The 21,618-nt window shown below is 38.4% G+C and overlaps 1 long non-coding RNA gene across 1 annotated transcript in view; it reads right to left on the reverse strand.

The window, feature by feature from the left end:
- Positions 1–266: 266 nt before the first annotated feature.
- The window catches only part of LOC136747743 (uncharacterized), a 129,392-nt gene continuing 108,040 nt past the window's right edge, over positions 267–21,618 (reverse strand). Inside the window, exon 3 of the long non-coding RNA XR_010816538.1 lies at positions 267–323. This is a non-coding gene — a long non-coding RNA (uncharacterized LOC136747743). The remainder of the gene's footprint in view (positions 324–21,618) is intronic.

Raw genomic sequence — 21,618 nt, forward strand, 5'->3', positions numbered from 1 at the left:
ATTTCGCAGATGCTGTCGGTTACTTCTTGAAACACGGAGCACATGAAATTGCTTAACAGTCATTTAAAAGCAGTTGTAATCCATCTGAAAAGGCTCAGATTTAATCCATTTAATTTCTTATTCCTCACAGCAATAACATAGAATAACAAAAAAAATCTATCAAAGCAATGTAGCCTAGTGATTTAGTAATTATCTTTATTTTTCATTACGGCAATTCAGCTTGGATTAATTTAAGTCTTATCTACACCAAACGGCAGGTCACTTACCTCAGTGCTACAATACAGTTTATCTTAATCATCGCCAACCACAACCTCAGCTGTGACCTGAAAGTGACAAAAAAAAAAAAGAAGATTCTTTTCAGACCTTAAATCAGAGGCATAAACAGTCAAGTAGAGCAAGCTTACCAATTATAACATCTCATTTAATTGGTTACCAAGATAAACTTTCCAGTAAAATGATCATGAAATGTATGAAAGACTATACATTATTGCTACCAGGGAGATATAATTTGAAATCTTTCATCTTAAGTATTGCTAAGACATACTGTATGTTAAGGCCATGTTAAGTTAAGACAACTTTTTATCATTTTATTTTGGTGTTAATTTTCACAGACATGCATAAAAAGGTAGAAAAATAAAAAGTATATAAAGCAAGCACAGAAGAAACTAACTTAAACTAGCCAACTGTGTTTTGATTTGAATTTTCTACAAAGTTATACACATTCTACACAAGTGTTCATAAAACCTAAACCATTCTTGTTAAGGTACCTCATAAAGTACAAATCAAGGAGAAAAAAATCCCCAAAAGACAATTGCTTTCCACACTCTTAAAGCATCCACCAATTCTAACTGCACTTGTGATGATAAAGACTTTACCGCATGTTCAACTAGATCGTAAGAATTTATATTCATGGACAGACATGCCAAGTTTCATCACAACTGGGTAAGCAGTTTCTAAGTTATATTAATGTCCCTGCTTTCAGCCTGGTCCTTTCTCCACACACATGGTGTTTGGTTTGGTACCTTTTTTCGGGGGGAGGGTGGTGAATGGATAAGAACTGCAGTTCCAATTATTCATATACATGTAAATGGGAAGACATCCAATTTGTTGGGTTTCTCCTCACACCGATCTCCTACATTCCCATATATATACAGTGAGGGAAAAAAGTATTTGATCCCCTGCTGATTTTGTACGTTTGCCCACTGACAAAGAAATGATCAGTCTATAATTTTAATGGTAGGTGTATTTTAACAGTGAGAGACAGAATAACAACAAAAAAATCCAGAAAAACGCATTTCAAAAAAGTTATACATTGATTTGCATGTTAATGAGGGAAATAAGTATTTGATCCCCTATCAATCAGCAAGATTTCTGGCTCCCAGGTGTCTTTTATACAGGTAACGAGCTGAGATTAGGAGCACTCTCTTAAAGGGAGTGCTCCTAATCTCAGCTCGTTACCTGTATAAAAGACACCTGTCCACAGAAGCAATCAATCAATCAGATTCCAAACTCTCCACCATGGCCAAGACCAAAGAGCTGTCCAAGGATGTCAGGGACAAGATTGTAGACCTACACAAGGCTGGAATGGGCTACAAGACCATCGCCAAGCAGCTTGGTGAGAAGGTGACAACAGCTGGTGCGATTATTCGCAAATGGAAGAAACACAAAATAACTGTCAGTCTCCCTCAGGTCTGGGGCTCCATGCAAGATCTCACCTCGTGGAGTTTCAATGATCATGAGAACGGTGAGGAATCAGCCCAGAACTAGACGGGAGGATCTTGTTAATGATCTCAAGGCAGCTGGGACCATAGTCACCAAGAAAACAATTTGTAACACACTACGCCGTGAAGGACTGAAATCCTGCAGCGCCCGCAAGGTCCCCCTGCTCAAGAAAGCACATGTACAGGCCCGTCTGAAGTTTGCCAACATCTGAATGATTCAGAGGAGAACTGGGTGAAAGTGTTGTGGTCAGATGAGACCAAAATCGAGCTCTTTGGCATCAACTCAACTTGCCGTGTTTGGAGGAGGAGGAATGACCCCAAGAACACCATCCCCACCGTCAAACATGGAGGTGGAAACATTATGCTTTGGGGGTGTTTTTCTGCTAAGGGGACAGGACAACTGCACCGCATCAAAGGGACGATGGACGGGGCCATGTACCGTCAAATCTTGGGTGAGAACCTCCTTCCCTCAGCCAGGGCATTGAAAATGGGTCGTGGATGGGTATTCCAGCATGATAATGACCCAAAACACACAGCCAAGGCAACAAAGGAGTGGCTCAAGAAGAAGCACATAGAAAATCTGTGGAGGGAGCTGAAGGTTCGAGTTGCCAAACGTCAGCCTCGAAACCTTAATGACTTGGAGAGGATCTGCAAAGAGGAGTGGGACAAAATCCCTCCTGAGATGTGTGCAATCCTGGTGGCCAACTACAAGAAATGTCTGACCTCTGTGATTGCCAACAAGGGTTTTGCCACCAAGTACTAAGTCGAAGGGGTCAAATACTTATTTCCCTCATTAACATGCAAATCAAGTTATAACTTTTTTGAAATGCATTTTTCTGGATTTTTTTGTTGTTATTCTGTCTCTCACTGTTAAAATACACCTACCATTAAAATTATAGACTGATCATTTCTTTGTCAGTGGGCAAACATACAAAATCAGCAGGGGATCAAATACTTTTTCCCCCCAACTGTATAGATATATATATAGATATATAGATATAGATATATATTCCCAACACTCTCCATTTCTTTGCTGTTCTCTCCTGTGAAAGCTTTCTAGGGTGAACTTGCATTAAGTCGATCATCCTTTTTCCCCCAATAGAGATCATTTTTTTGTTCCTCAGTTTTTGTTCTGTTAAGCTATGGGATGATAACACAAGATGAAAGGAGCAACTATCTATTATCTATTATCTATTATTGTGGGTTGTAATCAGCTTTGATGAAACATGTACGTATAGATAATCCTGGTTTTCCATTTGAATGTAAAAACAGCCTAATGTCTTTGTGTCGTCTCCTTGTTTTCTGCAAATTACTGCTTTTCCTATTCTACCAAGAGTCCCACATGAAAGCAGAATTACCGTAATATAGATTCCATTTCTTAATACAAGAAAAAAAAAAGTTAAATAATTAAAATAGAAAACATTTGTGCTAGTCAAGTCATGCAAAATATACTTGCAAAGGTTTTTCATTTTTTAAAGGTTATGCCATCTGGCCCATTTTTTCAACTTGGAGAGACATAACAATTAAACATTATGTCAAATACAAATGTTTAGAGGCAGTACTTAAAGGCTTAATTAGTGCATAATTTAACATCCAATGGAGTTCAAGAAGAATGAAATAAACAACTGAGCTGTTTATTGAAACCAGTCCCTCCCTGCCCACCTCACTCATGGCACTGTAATAAAGGCAGCCCTACAGAAGACAGACAGCAACATACAGCTGTTTAACAAAAATAAAAATGTAAAACCTGTAAGATCTATTTAATATAATATCTGTACTCAGTTTTTCCCTATGCTAACCCAAACTCATCTCATCCAGATGTAGAGAAAAGCTTTTGAAATTCTTCCTTCCTTCAGTCTCTATTCTTTAGGGTGGTACAAAGTTATAAGGTGTGATCCCTCATACCTCACATTTGTGGAGTTTGTATGTATTTATGTACATTTATATACACTGATCAGCCATAACATTATGACCACTGACAGGTGAAGTGAATAACACTGATAATCTCGTTATCATGGCACCTGTCAGTGGGTGGGATATATTAGGCAGCAAGTGAACATTTTGTCCTCAAAGTTGATGTGTTAGAAGCAGGAAAAATGGGCAAGGATAAGGATCTGAGCGACTTTGACAAGGGCCAAATTGTGATGGCTAGACGACTGGGTCAGAGCATCTCCAAAACTGCAGCTCTTGTGGGGTGTTCCCGGTCTGCAGTGGTCAGTACCTATCAAAAGTGGTCCAAGGAAGGAAAAGCGGTGAACCGGCGACAGGGTCATGGGCGGCCAAGGCTCACTGATGCACGTGGGGAGCGAAGGCTGGCCTGTGTGGTCCGATCCAACAGACGAGCTACTGTAGCTCAAATTGCTGAAACAGTGAATGCTGGTTCTGATAGAAAGGTGTCAGAACACACAGTGCATCGCAGTTTGTTGTGTATGGGGCTGCGTAGCCGCAGACCAGTCAGGGTGCCCATGCTGACCCCTGTCCACTGCCGAAAGCGCCTACAATGGGCACGTGAGCATCAGAACTGGACCACGTAGCAATGGAAGAAGGTGGCCTGGTCTGATGAATCACGAGTTCAAGGTGTTGACCTGGCCTCCAAATTCCCCAGATCTCAATCCAATCGAGCATCTGTGGGATGTGCTGGACAAACAAGTCTGATCCATGGAGGCCCCACCTCGCAACTTACAGGACTTTAAGGATCTGCTGCTAATGTCTTGGTGCCAGATACCACAGCACACCTTCAGAGGTCTAGTGGAGTCCATGTCTCGACGGGTCAGGGCTGTTTTGATGGCAAAAGGGGGACCTACACAATATTAGGCAGGTGGTCATAATGTTATGGCTGATCGGTGTATATATATATATATATATATATATATATATATATACACTCACCTAAAGGATTATTAGGAACACCTGTTCAATTTCTCATTAATGCAATTATCTAACCAACCAATCACATGGCAGTTGCTTCAATGCATTTAGGGGTGTGGTCCTGGTCAAGACAATCTCCTGAACTCCAAACTGAATGTCTGAATGGGAAAGAAAGGTGATTTAAGCAATTTTGAGCGTGGCATGGTTGTTGGTGCCAGACCGGCTGGTCTGAGTATTTCTGCTCAGTTACTGGGATTTTCACGCACAAATGGTGTGAAAAGGGAAAAACATCCAGTATGCGGCAGTCCTGTGGGCGAAAATGCCTTGTTGATGCTAGAGGTCAGAGGAGAATGGGCCGACTGATTCAAGCTGATAGAAGAGCAACTTTGACTGAAATAACCACTCGTTACAACCGAGGTATGCAGCAAAGCATTTGTGAAGCCACAACACGTACAACCTTGAGGCGGATGGGCTACAACAGCAGAAGACCCCACCGGGTACCACTCATCTCCACTACAGATAGGAAAAAGAGGCTACAATTTGCACAAGCTCACCAAAATTGGACAGTTGAAGACTGGAAAAATGTTGCCTGGTCTGATGAGTCTCGATTTCTGTTGAGACATTCAGATGGTAGAGTCAGAATTTGGCGTAAACAGAATGAGAACATGGATCCATCATGCCTTGTTACCACTGTGCAGGCTGGTGGTGGTGGTGTAATGGTGTGGGGGATGTTTTCTTGGCACACTTTAGGCATCTTAGTGCCAACTGGGCATCGTTTAAATGCCACGGCCTACCTGAGCACTGTTTCTGACCATGTCCATCCCTTTATGACCACCATGTACCCATCCTCTGATGGCTACTTCCAGCAGGATAATGCACCATGTCACAAAGGTCCAATCATTTCAAATTGGTTTCTTGAACATGACAATGAGTTCACTGTACTAAACTGGCCCCCACAGTCACCAGATCTCAACCCAATAGAGCATCTTTGGGATGTGGTGGAACGGGAGCTTCGTGCCCTGGATGTGCATCCCACAAATCTCCATCAACTGCAAGATGCTATCCTATCAATATGGGCCAACATTTCTAAAGAATGCTTTCAGCACCTTGTTGAATCAATGCCACGTAGAATTAAGGCAGTTCTGAAGGCGAAAGGGGGTCAAACAAAGTATTAGTATGGTGTTCCTAATAATCCTTTAGGTGTGTGTGTATATATATATATATATATATATATAAACATACATACATACACAGTAGCCTTGAAAAAAGCCACCACTGGTAGTTTTATATCCTGCCTCCCTTCTCACTGCTCATATTTCCTTGTTCAAAGTAATTTTACTTGATTTAAGGGACATTAGAACAGCGCTGCTGCTGTACACTTTATTATTATTAATAATAATAATAATAATAATAATATTATTATTTTTATTTCTTGGCAGACACCCTTATCCAGGGCGACAACATAAGTGCAAAACAAAGTGCAAAAATACAGTTCACTTTAGAAACAGGTGTCCAGATAGCCAGTGTTTTCTGTGAAACACATATAACCTATGGGTACCCACCTGAAAGTAACACTCCTTTAAATGTATAGTTATAATTTGTAGTTATTCGTTTTCAGGCACAAATGGAATGTCATATAGTTGTATTTATTTGATTGGGGACTGAGCAAGAGAATATTACGTCTTTTTGCAAAACAATGCAAGAAACATACGTTTCAAAATCTGGCACTAATTAAAGGATAGATTTTAAGAATCATTTATTTATTCAAATATTTTTCTCAGGTTTTTGCTTTTGATATTTTATATGCTTTGATACATACAATACTCATAATTTTTTGATATATGTATATATGTGTGTGTGTGTGTCATAGTTAAAAGCATATTGAAAAACATTTGATAGATATGACTTGGCAAAATGCTTCAGTCTTGTACACTCATATTTCTGAACATGAACACTCTCTCTCACACACACACACACACACACACACACGTCAATTGCATTTATCAAGAGGAGTTTTAGCTCATTCTGCCTGGCTAATTTGTGAACCTCGCTGTGTGACAGAGCCAGCACAGCCGCCTTGCATCTCTCGATGTCCAGGGCTGTTTTCTATGATCGTCCTGACTGAGCAAAGGAGAAGCAGATAAAATCATCAGCGGGGAGGAGTGAGCGGAAATGTTTCGCAGCCGTTTGTTCTCTGCAGCCGGCTCTCGTGTAGTGCTGCTGATTGGGAGGAAAGCTGAAATTGCTTTTACCAGGCCGCGGCTCTCTGCAGCGGTAGGCAATGATAACTAACAATGCCCCGAGGACCTAGTTAAAACTGCATCACACACTCTGGAAAAGCACTTTAATGTAACTGCATTAGGAACCTGTCAGCTGGTTTGTGGGCAAAACAGACTTTAACTCAACGAGGATTATGAAAACATTTGTTACACTCACTTCAAAAAAATATATAATCAAGCAGGAATTTTTAATTTTGTTTCCCACAGCATACTATTAAGGAGAAAGCTTTTAAAGATGATCAAAGCAAAAGGCATATTTGGATTTTCTCTCTCTCTCTCTCTCTCTCTCTCTCTCTCTCTCTCTCTCTCTCTCTCTCTCTCTCTCTCTCTCTCTCTCTCTCTCTCTCTCTCTCTCTCTCTCTCTCTCTCTCTCTCTCTCTCTCTCTCTCTCTCTCTCTCTCTCTCTCTCTCTCTCTCTCTCTCTCTCTCTCTCTCTCTCTCTCTCTCCCCCCAACTGCTGTATTCTAGGGCCCCTAATCTGAGAAAACCTGTAGCAGAAAGACGCAGCTGTATACATAGAGAGTGCGGAAGCGTATGAATAAATATATAGAGAGATTGATAGATAGAAAGATAGAGAGATCGATAGATAGATAGATAGAAAGAGATAGAGAGATGTTCTTTCGAGGGTGTTTTGGAAAGTTCCAAGGCTGATATATACAAGGAAACACCAGAGACTATTACTGTTGAAGCTACACTGTACTTAAATTCCATGTTGAGAATCCTCAAACAGCCTAGTGCCATTATTCTAGGTTGCTTTGTTCCTTGCTTTGTCTTTGGTGGGTAGACCATAATAGATGCTGAAAATCAAAACACAGAGCAACATGCTGTCATCAGATTTTTGACACTAGGAAGACTGAACCAAAGGAAATCTACGAATGCATCTTGAAAGAGTTCTCCAGCGTCAGAAATTTGATCACAGCACGATCCTTGACTTTTTTTTTTTAAAGCTGTTTTGATGACTTCAGGACAGAGGCTGAAACGTGCCTGGATGTGCCTGGTTTTATAATGGCCCAATCAGATCAAGCCATGCAAGCCTGGACATAATTTTTATAACTGTTCCAGTATTGCTTTGATAGTTGCTTTTGTTTATGTGGAGGCCACTATGAAAGTGAAATGTTTCTGCACAATATCATATTTTACTAGGTGCAACAAACTAATAGTTGTATTTAGCATCATCTTATTCACTCATCACAACTACTGTGCTAAGCTTATCAGAGACAATGTAATTAAAACACCCCCCTCATATCTCTGCTGTGTAACTATTTCAAAATTATTAACGAGCAAAAGAGCTTCAATGCCAGTGATTAGAAGCACACAGTGACAGATAGACAAAAAGTCAGATACAGATTTCTAGATAGGTTGGGTATTGTACATGTGTTCAGGGTTGTAAGGGTGAGTGTGAGTGAATGTGTGCGTTCGTTCTTTTTTTATGTGGCTTTCAGGCAGTTTCAGGTTATTACCTCGATCCTCCCTCCTCCCACAGCCGGCAAAAGAGGAAATCCCCAGCCAGTGCACCATCAGAAAAAGGGCTGAAGTAATAACCTGAAATGCCCTGGAAGCCTTTTCAAACATGCACTGGAATACAATAATATCACAGAGTATGAGGGGGGGGAGCAGAAAGTTAGGAGTTTGACAGTGACAGAGTCTGATGTGTTTTTGGTTACATAAAAAAAAAAAAATGTTCACATTCATTACTTGCTTATGCAATATCCGAGAGTGTGTCACTGTTTTATAACTTTGGCATAGCTGATAATTTTCAGGGCTGTAATAGAAAGTAGTGAAATGAAAGCCTACAGTAGAAAAGCTGTCTTTACTTGAGGCTCACACACTATACAGGTTTCTTGGCTAGTACCATGAAGTAAAGAACCACCCAATCCAAAGAAGCACTTTTCCAAAACATCCAATAAGCCATCATTACTTGTATTTGACATGAATGACCAAGGAAAAAAGAAGAGGAGCTCTGATTTTGAGAAAACGAGAATTACCTCGAGTAATGACTTAAATGTATAGAAATGTAAAAACAATAATGTCTTGTGGGCTAATATTATAATATAGGTTTCAAGTACAGTTTATTTTTGTTCCATTCAATTACGTGTAGCTTAACTCTCTAACTCTGTGTTAGATATAAAGGGGCATGTGCACTCAGTAGCACTACACACTATACACGTCCCTTGATCCTAACATAAGTTCCAACTCACCTACTGCACGTCTGCTGCCCAGAGATACTACAAAAATAAAGACCTGGGAAGAGTATAACAGGACACATTAACATCCACACATTCTTCAGAGAGGTCTATGGTGTTGTTGAAATATTTTGCCATCCCTGACAGGTGTTAAACTCAAGCAATGCATTTCTTGTGGCACATATTAAAGGAAATGACCAGACAATCTACTAAGATAGATATGCAGCTTTAATGTGGGCTCACGTGCATAGCCAGTAATCTTCAGAGAAACAGTGCAATACTAAATCGTGTTTTGTTTATTGTGTTATGAAATTAGGGTGGTTGTTTCCTTACTAAAGACCCTCTCTGCCTTTACTTCTTGGCACGTCAGTAAAGCTCTGTGCCTTGTTGAATAAATTAAATCCTGTTGCTTCTGACTTTGAATCAATGGCAATTGGCCAATTCTCACTTCGAAGCATTAAATATTTTTTAACCCACATGTACTAAACACTTGCAAAGGAACACAAAATGCAAAATGTTCTGTTCATTAGAAATCTCATCCTTCACTTTGATGGCACAGAATAATTAAAGGAAAAGGCATTTGGAAACGATTCTGTACATGCTGCCAGCTTGTTTAGGCGAGGGAAATAATGATAAAGTACATTTATTATTTTCACAACAAAGTGGAAACAGAAAATAAGGAGGAAAAAAACCCAAACACATGGCCTCTCCAAAGAATACACATTCCCCACTGAATACCCATAACTCAAGTCACTTCAGAAATGAGACAAGTCTACCAGGTAAATGCTTTCTTTCCTTTTTTTACTTTTGAAATGCTTCACAAGGTAAAATGTGCTTATCCACTTAATATATGCTTTGAAAGTATCCTGTCAAATATAGATCTGAATCAATACCACTCTAGTGGAGCTCGTTAAACGTAAATCAGCTGGAATCTCCTGTGGAGGGATGCATGTCTGCTCCAGTGTTGTCGTCATTAAAGACTGTCCTACAAATTATTGGACAAATGTCCTTGTGTGATGAGATTTTACTTTACTACTCGAAGGTAGGCCTCTGCAGCCAGTGCTTTAAAGTCCTCCAGGGAAGAGAGTGCTCTCACACACGTGTATTCTCAACTCATCCCTCTTCTCACACAGACCATTGTTCAGAAAGCACCACAGTTTTCATCGTGAAACTTAATTCAGCTAGTTTACATGCTGAATAGAGGAGAGTGGTGGTCCTGAATTGTACAGAGATCTACTATGACTACCAGACAAGATGAGTGCACACATTGGACTACCACTATAAGGCTCCAATCTACCTGCCTACACTACATGCTAGATACTGCTGATGCATTCATCAAAGAAGATTACACTGGTTGTGACCCCCTTATTGTCATATACAATTAATAATGTATACAGGGCTCGAGGTCTAAGTAGTGTGAATCTTCTCGTCAAGACGGCAGTACATGAGCTCTGAATTACTTTTTTTTTACATCAGCACCTGATTGTAGTAATGACTCACTTTTCAGGAGAACCAGTTAATCAATCGCCAAACTCATCAATGACAACAAAGACAAGGAGGACTTAATTTCTGCACAGCTCCACAAGCAAGAGACAAGATTGGAGACATGCTGTTTTCCAAACAAGAGTAATAAGAATGTAGTGAGGGGTGAGTTGTAATGACCATATCTGGACTTCACCTTGTACCAGGTTAATCGTGTTTTATCCACATTTACGTCGAAACAGCTTGGCCATTATTGCTATGCCATTTCCCAGAATTGTTTTCTTCTCTTTTGTTCGCTTCGATTTAGAATAATTAATTTTCATGAGCTCAGATGTCAATCTCCACATAAGGTTTTAAACCAGAAACAGGTCAGAGAGTAAAACCTGAAGAGAGGGAGGAGAAAAAAAAAGTATGGATCAGCATCTAGAAGATAAAAAAAAAAAAAATACAGGACCAACAGTGCCAGTGAAACTGCCTTGGCCAATATAAGATGAGGCTGCAAGCTGTGCCTTGGGAACTACTTTTAGAATCATGCCAGGATGAGACTGAAAGACCCGTAGGTAAAGCAAATCATGACAAATGAGAGACAATATGTTCTGAGTTAAAAAATACTCCAGAGGAGAGATGACTTGAGCTATGTACAGAATCCATATCTGCCAATGTGAGAAACAGACCTCGGTCTAAACAAGACTTCACATGTAAGATATCTTCACTTACTGCGAGGGGCCTAGCCAACTACGTTCAGGTCTTTGCAACTGACTTTCACTGCGCAGAGACCCAACAGATATTGAGCGTCACTGACATATAAATTTACTTTCAAAAAGTGCTATATAAATGTGTAAACATGACCCATGGTAACATAAGTTTCCTTCTTCATCTGAAGTAAAGTGCTGTGGCTATAGATTCACAGAATTTTATTCCCACTCTGCTTTATTAAAAATAATAATGAAAAATACATTTTGTTAACTACAGAACAGTAAATTGTCACAAAATACATTTCTTCCAGCGCTATGTATAATTGTGTTTTTTCCCCTGTAAACATGCATATACAGGAAAGCTTTCTCTTAGAATATAGGAGACTGAAAATAAGACAAATCAGTAATTATTTCATTATGCCATGACAGCATTAATATTATAGTTTGTTTAAAGCTGTTATCTGTGGAACAAATGAGCATTTTCCCAATGAGACTGGACTGCAGTGCAAGGGGCACGCAGGCATGTATTATTCTTCTTGGAAAACCTACCTTTTTTAATATTGTTATTCACAGTGTATGCAATTATTTTGAAAATAAATTTACCAAAGATAAAAATTGTGCCTCTTGGGTCAGGTAAATGACTTCCTTGTTTTTATTGAGAAGACAAGGTGTTTATTAAGGGCCTCGGTGGCTTATTGCAGGAGGTTTTTCAGTTTGAGTAATTGTCCAATTAGATGTAATTTCAAAATGCGTGCTAACCCAGGCAATTGTATTGTAAAAGTAATACTAACACCGGGATGCACATTAATAAATCCCACTGAGCCCTGTCTACCTTTAAAATAAAAAAGGAAAAAAGAAAAAGGATGTCTACTTTTGTTTAGTTTCCCCCGATCTTTTTAACAAGGCATTATAACTGGGACTTACAATTCTTATTCTTTTTTTTTTCCCTCTTCTTCTTCTTCTCTCTCTGCCTCCCTCTCTATCCAGCAAAAAATAATTTATCATTCGTGTAATTTCTGTTCTCAGAGAAATCACTTCTTATGCAAACACAAAGGTTACCTTAATTGTTATGTAGCTACGCTATTTATGTGATGGCATAAAAATGCATGTATGCTGCTTTGTAAAAAGGTCACCCATTACAACCTTACTCTTTTGTGTGGGTTTTCATTATGTGTGTTCCGCACTTCACACTGAGAGATGGAACAAGGTGTCAGAAAGTCCCCTGGAGAATTGCGGCTGTAGTATCCTCTTTGCACACTTGGCCCTTCCTTGGTCTCTCCTGCAGCTTATTTGGAGTTAACCAACCCAGTTACTGCGCTCTCTTTGTATACTGGCATTCTAATTCTCACCAAGGAATCCTTCATTTGCTTTGATCCCGCAGTCACAAGCAAGTCACGGAATCCAGCATGTGCTGTTTGATTAATAGCCAGACCTGTTTCTCTTCTCTTTTTTTCTCTCAGAAATTTCCAAGTAAAAACTGAGGGGAAAAAGGAAATAAAATGCATGAGGGAAAAGAGAAAATAAAATGCATTTACTTTTGCATCACTGGGAGATGACTGTCTCGAGGACATGTAATTACTGCAGGTATTTTAAGGACACAGAATTAATGATCACTGGGACTGTAGCTCAAATCCCTGGACAATGTGGTGTTGATATATTGTTCCTGAACAAAAAAGTTTGAGAACTCAGAGCTGAAGTGGCCTAATCAAGAGTTAAGATTCAATGAACATGCCACAAAGAATAAATAAGTATATTAATAAATAAACATTCATTTACTTCAATTATAATCTGCGGAACATAATAAGTCAAGGTTATTTGAGATGGGAGAAACTGGATCTTAATACATACTTTATGTAATGCAGGTAGCTCTAAAGGTTTTGTTACATCAATGTGTGCCAATGCAGCATTTGAAGTTTTCGGTGATCATTAAAACTAGTGTTCTGTTTTGATTATGCAATCAGTTCTGGGATAATGTCTCTGTAATTTGGTGGCTGGAACCATGTAGGAGGTTTAACAATGCAAGCCTACATCCAGACCTACCTAACTGAAGTTATCATACTTGAAAGTGCACAGATTGTTTCTTAAATGAAGGTGCAGACTGCAGTTCAGGAGCTGCACTTGGCTCGAACACAAATGCAGAAATCTTTCCTAAATCAATCACAGTATAGTTTTCTTTACTTCCTCCACCTTCAGGTCACACAATTATATTTTCCACAAATATAGGGTAAGAACATCAGAACTGTATAGATGTTAAAACACATTTACATTTTTTAAATATTCAATTTCCACTGAAGATATCAACATAAGATCCTGCCTCCTTATCCAATGTGTTCTGACGTATCTTGTTTCCTAGTAAACATTTCCCCCTATTGCAATATAGGAGATTATTCAAATATCATGTTCTCTGTTCAAGCCTGAAACTGCTTACATATTGGGCAGATCACATGTCTCAAACTGGTCTGCCATCAGTCATGCTGCCTTTATTGAAACGCCAGAGTGTAAGCTGCTTATCCCTCAAAGTTTGCATAAATAAACACAGGACCAGGAGCATGTGTTTCAGGCTAACACCTACAGAAGGTTAATTTGAGGGTTACACGTCTTCCCTGATTTCAGTGACAGTTCACATTAGATGGAAAAGGCCACACACTTTTCTTCAGCAGCTTCTCTCTCCAGCTCAACACCCTCCCCCCCCCAAAAAAAACCCAAACAAACTAACAAACTAGTCTTTCCAATAACCTGAAATTATCCTTTTTGAGGCTTAGCGGGAAGTTTCCTTAAATAAGCCATTTGAACCGGATTAATCAATCTGGATTCTGGATTTTTTTGTATGATAGACACAATCAAGGGAGACTTCTGACAAGGCGGGTGTTTGTAAAAAAAAAGTTGAAACAAAACCAGGTTCCTCGATCCAGCAAAACATCTCCCTGCAGGAGAAATGTTTCCCTGAGATTCTTTCTGACATGTTGATTGGGAAACTGCTGGAACAGTCCTAATGAATATGTAAAAGAGCTGTTTAGGCTTTTGGAGAAACAATCAAGCTTATTCTATGATGCATTTTAAAGGTCTGAAGAAGTACGCTGCAATCGTCTTGTGATATGTGTATACATCTCACGGCGTTGTCACGAGTCTATTTATTTATTTATTTATTTATAATCTATGTGCTTGGGCCGTCATTTTGAGTTCATACTGGTTTAAATAGGATTATCCCCAGCACCTTGATCTGATTTGAATTTGAAAATGTGAGAATGTATTTTTTGGTTTTCAATACCCGATACAAATAAGTCCCTTTAATCCAATTCCAGAACCACCAGGAAAGACGAAGTTAAATAGAAATTCATTGTCGCCGTCATGTTAGCTTTGTCCCTTACAGAAAAACAATTTATATTACATATGGTGTGTGCAGGTCAACTTTGATTTATTTTCTCAGAATTGATTTTATCTTCTACAATATTTTCAAACTTTTTGTATTTGCAGACCACCTGAATCGTGCAGGAGATCACGGTGGGCCACACAATACACTGCAAAATAGGACAAATCACAATAACACCATAAAAATCAGCATCAGTAATATGAGAATACTTAGCTTACATTATTTCTTGATCGTGATATGTGACATTGAAAAGATTGGTTTCTAATTTTGACATTTACATCTGCATAGAGAATATGATCATGTTTTGTATTAAATTGATAATCAGAGTAAAGCATACCCATGGTATGTTTGATCTGTTATGTTAATTCATTTATGTTTCTCTTTTTCATAAAATATTTTTGAACATTCAAATTGGCAATTAATGCGGTGATGACTTTCATAGTCCATTGTTCAGTCGTGGTATTAGGCTTTTTCGTACTCCTTAAAGACTTGCCTTTTAAATCTATATGTCAAAAGGCAATAAGATTACACGATTACCATTACTGTCTTACACAAGTGTCATTGCTACGTATGCCGTGCTCCTTACATGAACAGTTCCACCTTATAGCTGGATGAGATGAAGTTCCATCAAAAGTCTGAAGCCCAAAGAGCTGTAGCTGAGGAAGTTGATTAATGCTACTGCTTGAGCTAAGCCCCTTGCCGTGCGATACTGCTTTGTTTCCACATGTAGTCGACACCATCGCAAACTGCAGAAAAACTCAGGAACCTCCCAAGACTAGCCTATCCCCTTCTGAAATCATTTCTGTGCTGTCACTATCATCCTACCAAATAAAAATAATTGGGTTTTAAAACAAACGCTTAAATGGTTAAGATTAGAATCAATGTCAGTGAGTCTATTGACTGGGGTCTGATCTCATTATCTTTAAAAACCATTCACACTGATTGATCCAGTACCAGCGATGTTATTGATAAATAATTAAAAAGCTCTCAGTTTAATTCAGGGGAAGCGACTGGAAAGAAAGGGGGAATCGAGATTGCAGGCAGTTAGGCCTAGATTTGTGTAATGACTCTGGCATTCCTGCTGTGAGAAGACTATCCCCGGCTCCTTGTCTGCCTCCCTCTGCATTCCCAGTGGAACAAGCGAGCCGGATTTGTCTGCCATATTCACAGAAATCGATGCAATCCGGCTTGAAAGAAAATCAATAAGATGTGTCCATTTATGCTTCAGAGTGTAGAAGAAGGGCCTAAAGAACAGGCCTAGGTTGTGATACAAACACTAGAGACTTAATAAGACTATTTTTGTCTTTTTCTCCTCTTTTTTTATATGGGTATCAGGGGGTATTTCCAATTTAGTTTTGCTTTCAACGTTTTTTTTTTCTTTCCTTTCATGGATAAATATCCTTGTCCTGGCCATCAAGACAAACCCAAGCAAAACAAGATTTGATGACCTTGACTGTACACCTTAAAGGAGTGGTTTGGGAAAGCATCGACCACAGATCTGGGAGAGATGAACCTGTGGAAGGCAGTGGTTGGTGTGTCAGAGCTCTCGGGGGCGGGGGGGTGATTCAGGGCTGGTTTATGTCATAGAACCGCAGATGCTTGGATGGGCCTCCCGACTTCAGAGTCTGGTTGATTACGAAAGCTCACGTGTTTCTGACTGGACTCTCGGACAGCCTTATGAGATTTACACACAATAAGAGAATAAGAATTGTATATCAAGCCTGAAAACTCCTGCTGGTATTTTCATTACAATGTTGTGTTACGTGTTCAACTTCCCAAACTACTGTCACTTTGTAATGTGCACTAGGGCAGTTCAGTCCAGGTTCCTGCAAATAAATGGAAAGTTGGATTGGTGGTATTGGAAGTATTAATAAATATATTCTATTATATTGAATATCATCAACCTTATCATTTATTTTACCTGTTCTGTTTATCTGAATGTATTTTATTTTGATAAACTGCACTGACACTGAACTTAGGAGCTTACAGTGTTTTTAATGACAATCGAAGAACTGATTAGTTGCAAATTAATTAATAATTTAAAGTAATCTTAATGCAATTTCAAGAACTTCAAGGACGATGAGAGAAATGTCACAGAATTGAGTTAACAAATTGTATTAAACATATTTATATACATAAAAGTCATATTTAACAGTATTGTTGTAAAAGCATTATATTGACATAAGACAAACTGACAGGTGTAACAATGACACTGACAAATGTCTGACCAACATGATTATATACAGGGTGGGTGTTCATAATCAATATCACAATATGACTCACAAGTTGACTCTCTTACAAACAGGGAGGCTAGCTGCATATCTGTGATTTGAAATTGAAAAAAGTTCAAATCTGACCTTACCTGACATTCACCTTTAAAATTACTGTAATGTTTGGTCATTGAACCATCATTTCATATTCTAATTGGTTTCAGAGAAAAGACCATCAAACATGTTGTACAGAACCTCATTATTTCAGATCCCCCATCACTGGAAGAGTGGCCATGACTCATTACCGACACACACACACATACATACATATATACATGTTTATATATACATGTATGTGTGTGTGTGTGTGTATGTATGTATGTATGTGTGTATTATATATATATATATATACACACACACACACACACACACACACACACACATGTATGGAATGTAAAGGGTTACAGCCAAGCCGAGTGCTTGAATGCTGCAGTTTGCAATCACTAAGCAGCTTTAGTGTCTCCTACCACAGTCCTGATTTAAAATTCATAAATGCTAATCCTTCATAATTTACAGTTTAAAAAGCAGCCCTGCTCACAGGCCCTGTGGCTACAGCTCTGTCAGAGTAATTATACCACGGAGCTGGGAATGGACTACTAACTGAGACTTTCAACGTGCAAGGAAATCCCCTTCACTGGCACCCGACCCAATTACTCCAAATAACTAAACAGATTAGCAAGTAATTTTCCAGTTAAATCTGGACATAGGTGCCAAATCTTGGTGTTACATAGTCAGGTGGGTAAACAGCTTTAAAGTTCTGTTGCCTGTTTCTTATTAACTAGACAATCTGCCGTATACTTTTATTAACAAATGGTTTCTTACATTTGTTCTTCAGCGATTGTCTTTGCAACGATCCTAGACTACTTGAAATGGATTGCAGTGGGTTAGGAGAGGTGTTTGTTGTACTCACTGTCTTACCCTGAATTTAAATAGTGTAACAAATAATAAAGGCTTGCTGAGCGAACTGTTTCTCATCCCAGGTGATGATTCCTATGCTGGATTCCAATGAGATAAGATATGTAGATATTGGATTCATGTCACCGACAGAAGCTCTTAAAAATACTCTATAAACCTTCAAAACACTTAGGGAAAGGGATATTGTCATAGCATGTTCTTGGGAAGAAATCCTTATAAAGATCTCCATTGCAATAATATAAAAACTGCAGGCTTCTCCACTATTATCAGATAGAGATGCAATTATCTTAAAGTTAAGTGACAGAGACAACAGTAGGTCAGGCCCACTGTGGGTGCTGTTGTTTCTCATGAAAAAAATATGTATTAAATCAAACCCGTTTTAAAAATGCTTTGGATGGTTCATCTTGAATTGTATAATGTCTCTCTAACAGGAATGACAATAAGCTCTGAATCACTACAGCGCCACGCACTACTGAGAAGAAAGGCTCTATATAGGAAATGTGCCAAAGCGGTCAACATGCAAAATTAATGTACAGCATTTTAGCATAAATACCAGACAAAACCATTTGGAAACAATGTCAAATTGCAATTGATGAAATGTCAATAGCCATTTAGGGCCCACATTATCATACAAGCATCAGTTATATTTGAATATTTGAATATGCATTGTCATTATGCTGATGCTACTTTTGGTACTCTGTACTCTGACAGGTATTCAGTGGTACGGTATAGCTGAGGAGTAAATAAATACATACATAAATAAACTTCTGGTTAAATGAAACCCACAAAACTGTTTAGAAAGCTAAGTCTCAGACACTAACATAAAAATGATTGCAGAATGTCCCTGCAAACATAAAACACAGGTCTTAAAAGTACTATTCATGCCTTATTTGCTTCTCTTGCAATGACCTTTTGGTTTTATATATAGTTTCCCAAAAACATGTATTGAGAACAGGCAGCGAATGACCCCCACACTCTCTCATGAGTATTCCACTGTATCTCAGATGGAAACAGTCAGGATTCCATTAAAGTGGATTAAGACCACGGCTCTGGTGTAGTCAGAGCCATCATACATTTTCCATGTCAGCCCTAACTGACAGAAAACTCTGGTTCGCCATCCCCTCCCCTTCATGAGTGAAATTGAACTTACTCCTCAAATTGACTCGATGCTTTCTTTCTTTTAAGTGTTGTTACTTTTGTTGTTGTTGAAACGGGGGTGAGGTGGGGTTTGTTTGTTGGGTAGTAAACAACCTGCTGTTATTCAGACCTAAGGCTGTGCAATTTGAATCACTGTTTATCAGTTTCCTTTCAATAACCCCCCCTCCACCCCCCCTTTGCCAAAGATGAAGTTGTCTGTCGCCTTCCATCATTATGTATCAGAGTAATGGATTAAAACAGATACGATCTGGGAAATCAGCTGGAGGTAAGAAGATGAATCCGTCAATACAAGATTCATAAACAGAATCTTTTGTTTCCCCTCCGATCAATGAGAGAGATGACAAGGTCTGTAAACAGGCTGGAATGGGATACGAGGCATTTGGGTATGAGAAGACTAAACAAAATAAGAAATTCTGTCAGAGCAAAGAGGAAGTCCATTTTTCAATAGACTTTCCCCTGTTGACAAAGGTTTCCATTTCAAAAGTCAATTATACCATTTCAGCTGCAGTCTACTAACATAGTAAATATTTATCTGACACCTTTGCCTTGATTTATAACTGCACTCATTACTATATGAAATTAGTGTATTTCTTCTGATTTTAAATGCTTCCAAAGCCTTGAATTTAAACACTGGTTTGTGTTAAATACCCAAGTTAATTGTTCTGTCAACTACACATAAAATAAAATAAAAAATAAAAATAAAAAGTTGCATAAACAAAAATGTGAAGAGAAGAGCATGACCCTCCAGAAATGTCAAAAGAGGAAAATGTATAAACAGCTGAACAGATACATTTTGTATTCCTAATGTGCTTTAATTAACAAAATGTTGCACAGGATTCATTATCTAAATGGATAAAATACTGTTAATATTTCTCCAGAAAAGCTGCATTACAGTTGCTAGTGTCTGTAGTTCTGCAAATGATCAAATTACCTATGTAAATATGGCATATTCGTTGACCTAAACATAACATTACCTAAACATTTTATATAAACAAAATGTGTTATTCTGAAAAAAAAGGTGTACAAAATACAAGTAGAAGAATTATCTAATAAGTACAAAAAAAAAAAGAATCAGATGATGGAATTAATTAGCAAGTATAATAATACTTCTACCATGACTGCCACTGATGATAAAATAATAATTATAGAATAAGAGAAATCCTCATTTTTCTTTGGCTGTATACTTTAAAACTCATATTAAGTCAAACAATGAAGCAGAGCATAAACCAAAAAACAGAAGAAATAAATATAAATTAAAAGAAAACCTCAGTCTTTTGTAATAAAGATTGAGTCCCAACAGCTGAAACATGTCGCCTCATCTCTCAGCTGATTTATTGTATCTTTTGCGAATTCATAATCATCCTCTGTATTAAAAAGGGAAATTGAGACACATTTCAATAAAAGTGATTGGTTCTTGTTATTTAGACAATGCAGGTCTACACGCCTCACACACACTGAGCCGAGTGTAATTATTGTACCTCCAAGGCAACTTCTATTTCTTTTCTTCTTCTTTTTTTTCTAAATTCTGTCACTGTTATCTGTGAATGATGTGTGTTACAGCTCAGAATGCATTGACAATTAAAGTACTTTTGTAATATATTTGCAAATCGCTCGCTTCAGATCGGAGCCGAGAGTCTCAGATGCTTTGCAGTGATGCTGTTGCTGTCTCCTGCAGCTCGCCTCTCTCCCTTCTCTTCCCTCACAACTGCACCAACATCACGGTCCCCAAAATGGATGTTGTTCTTATTTTTTGGATTCAGTTAAAGCTCAGGTGCTACAGTGATATTTTTTTTTAATGTCTGCAATGACTAACCTTGTAACCTTGATTTTGTTCATTTTGCTAGCCATGGGGGAAATATAATACTAAATTAATCAATTAAGCCATAAACTGTTGAATAGTTGGATGGGGTCCAAATCTGAATCTTGAATTCCTGTACACCACTATTAGTTTGAATACTTGGCTTGGACATTATCAAAGACCAAGACTTTGGTGTATACTGTATTTTACCTACAAATTTGAAAACGTTTTGGAAAAACATAGCATTGTCTTCAAATCATCCAATTCACTGGATTTCACACTTTAAGGAGAAAAATATTACCCTTCTCTCGTAATGGCCAGACAGCTTTAGCACCAAGAGTTACCTAATGCAGCACGGAGTCTTGTCGAATTTATATAGAGTTAATTTCATACCCATTGCAACCCCGGCTCACATATGACCAATATAAAAGGAGGAAATCACTCCATTCTGACAGGTGTTGTGGGTCACAGCGTGAATGAGGTCAAGTGGTCTCTTTTAGCTTTTATGATTTTGTTTTGTCGAGCTGTTTTCCGTTTCAGTAAAAGACACTGCTGACAAGCTTACACAAACACTACAGCTTGTCCAAAGTAAAATATCAGCCTGCAAATGCTTTAGCACACAGAAAGATTGAATAATATGTCAAGTGTTCAAAATGAATTAAAGTGTAGAACACTTCTAGAAATCCCTTTCTGAGGGAGGCACTGATCGTCTGAAAAGGGGAAAAAATAAGTTCATTCCTGTAACTGTGCAATCATTTGTGGTTCCCTAATGCCGTGAGTGCCACAGGCAGAGCATAATAAACTATAAAGCATCGTAGATTAATAAATGATTAATTAATAGGGCTCCCACAAGACCACAGCAGCTATAAGCACAAATAT

The sequence above is a fragment of the Amia ocellicauda genome, chromosome 4 (assembly GCF_036373705.1).
Source record: "Amia ocellicauda isolate fAmiCal2 chromosome 4, fAmiCal2.hap1, whole genome shotgun sequence".
NCBI classification, from domain to species: Eukaryota; Metazoa; Chordata; class Actinopteri; order Amiiformes; family Amiidae; genus Amia; species Amia ocellicauda.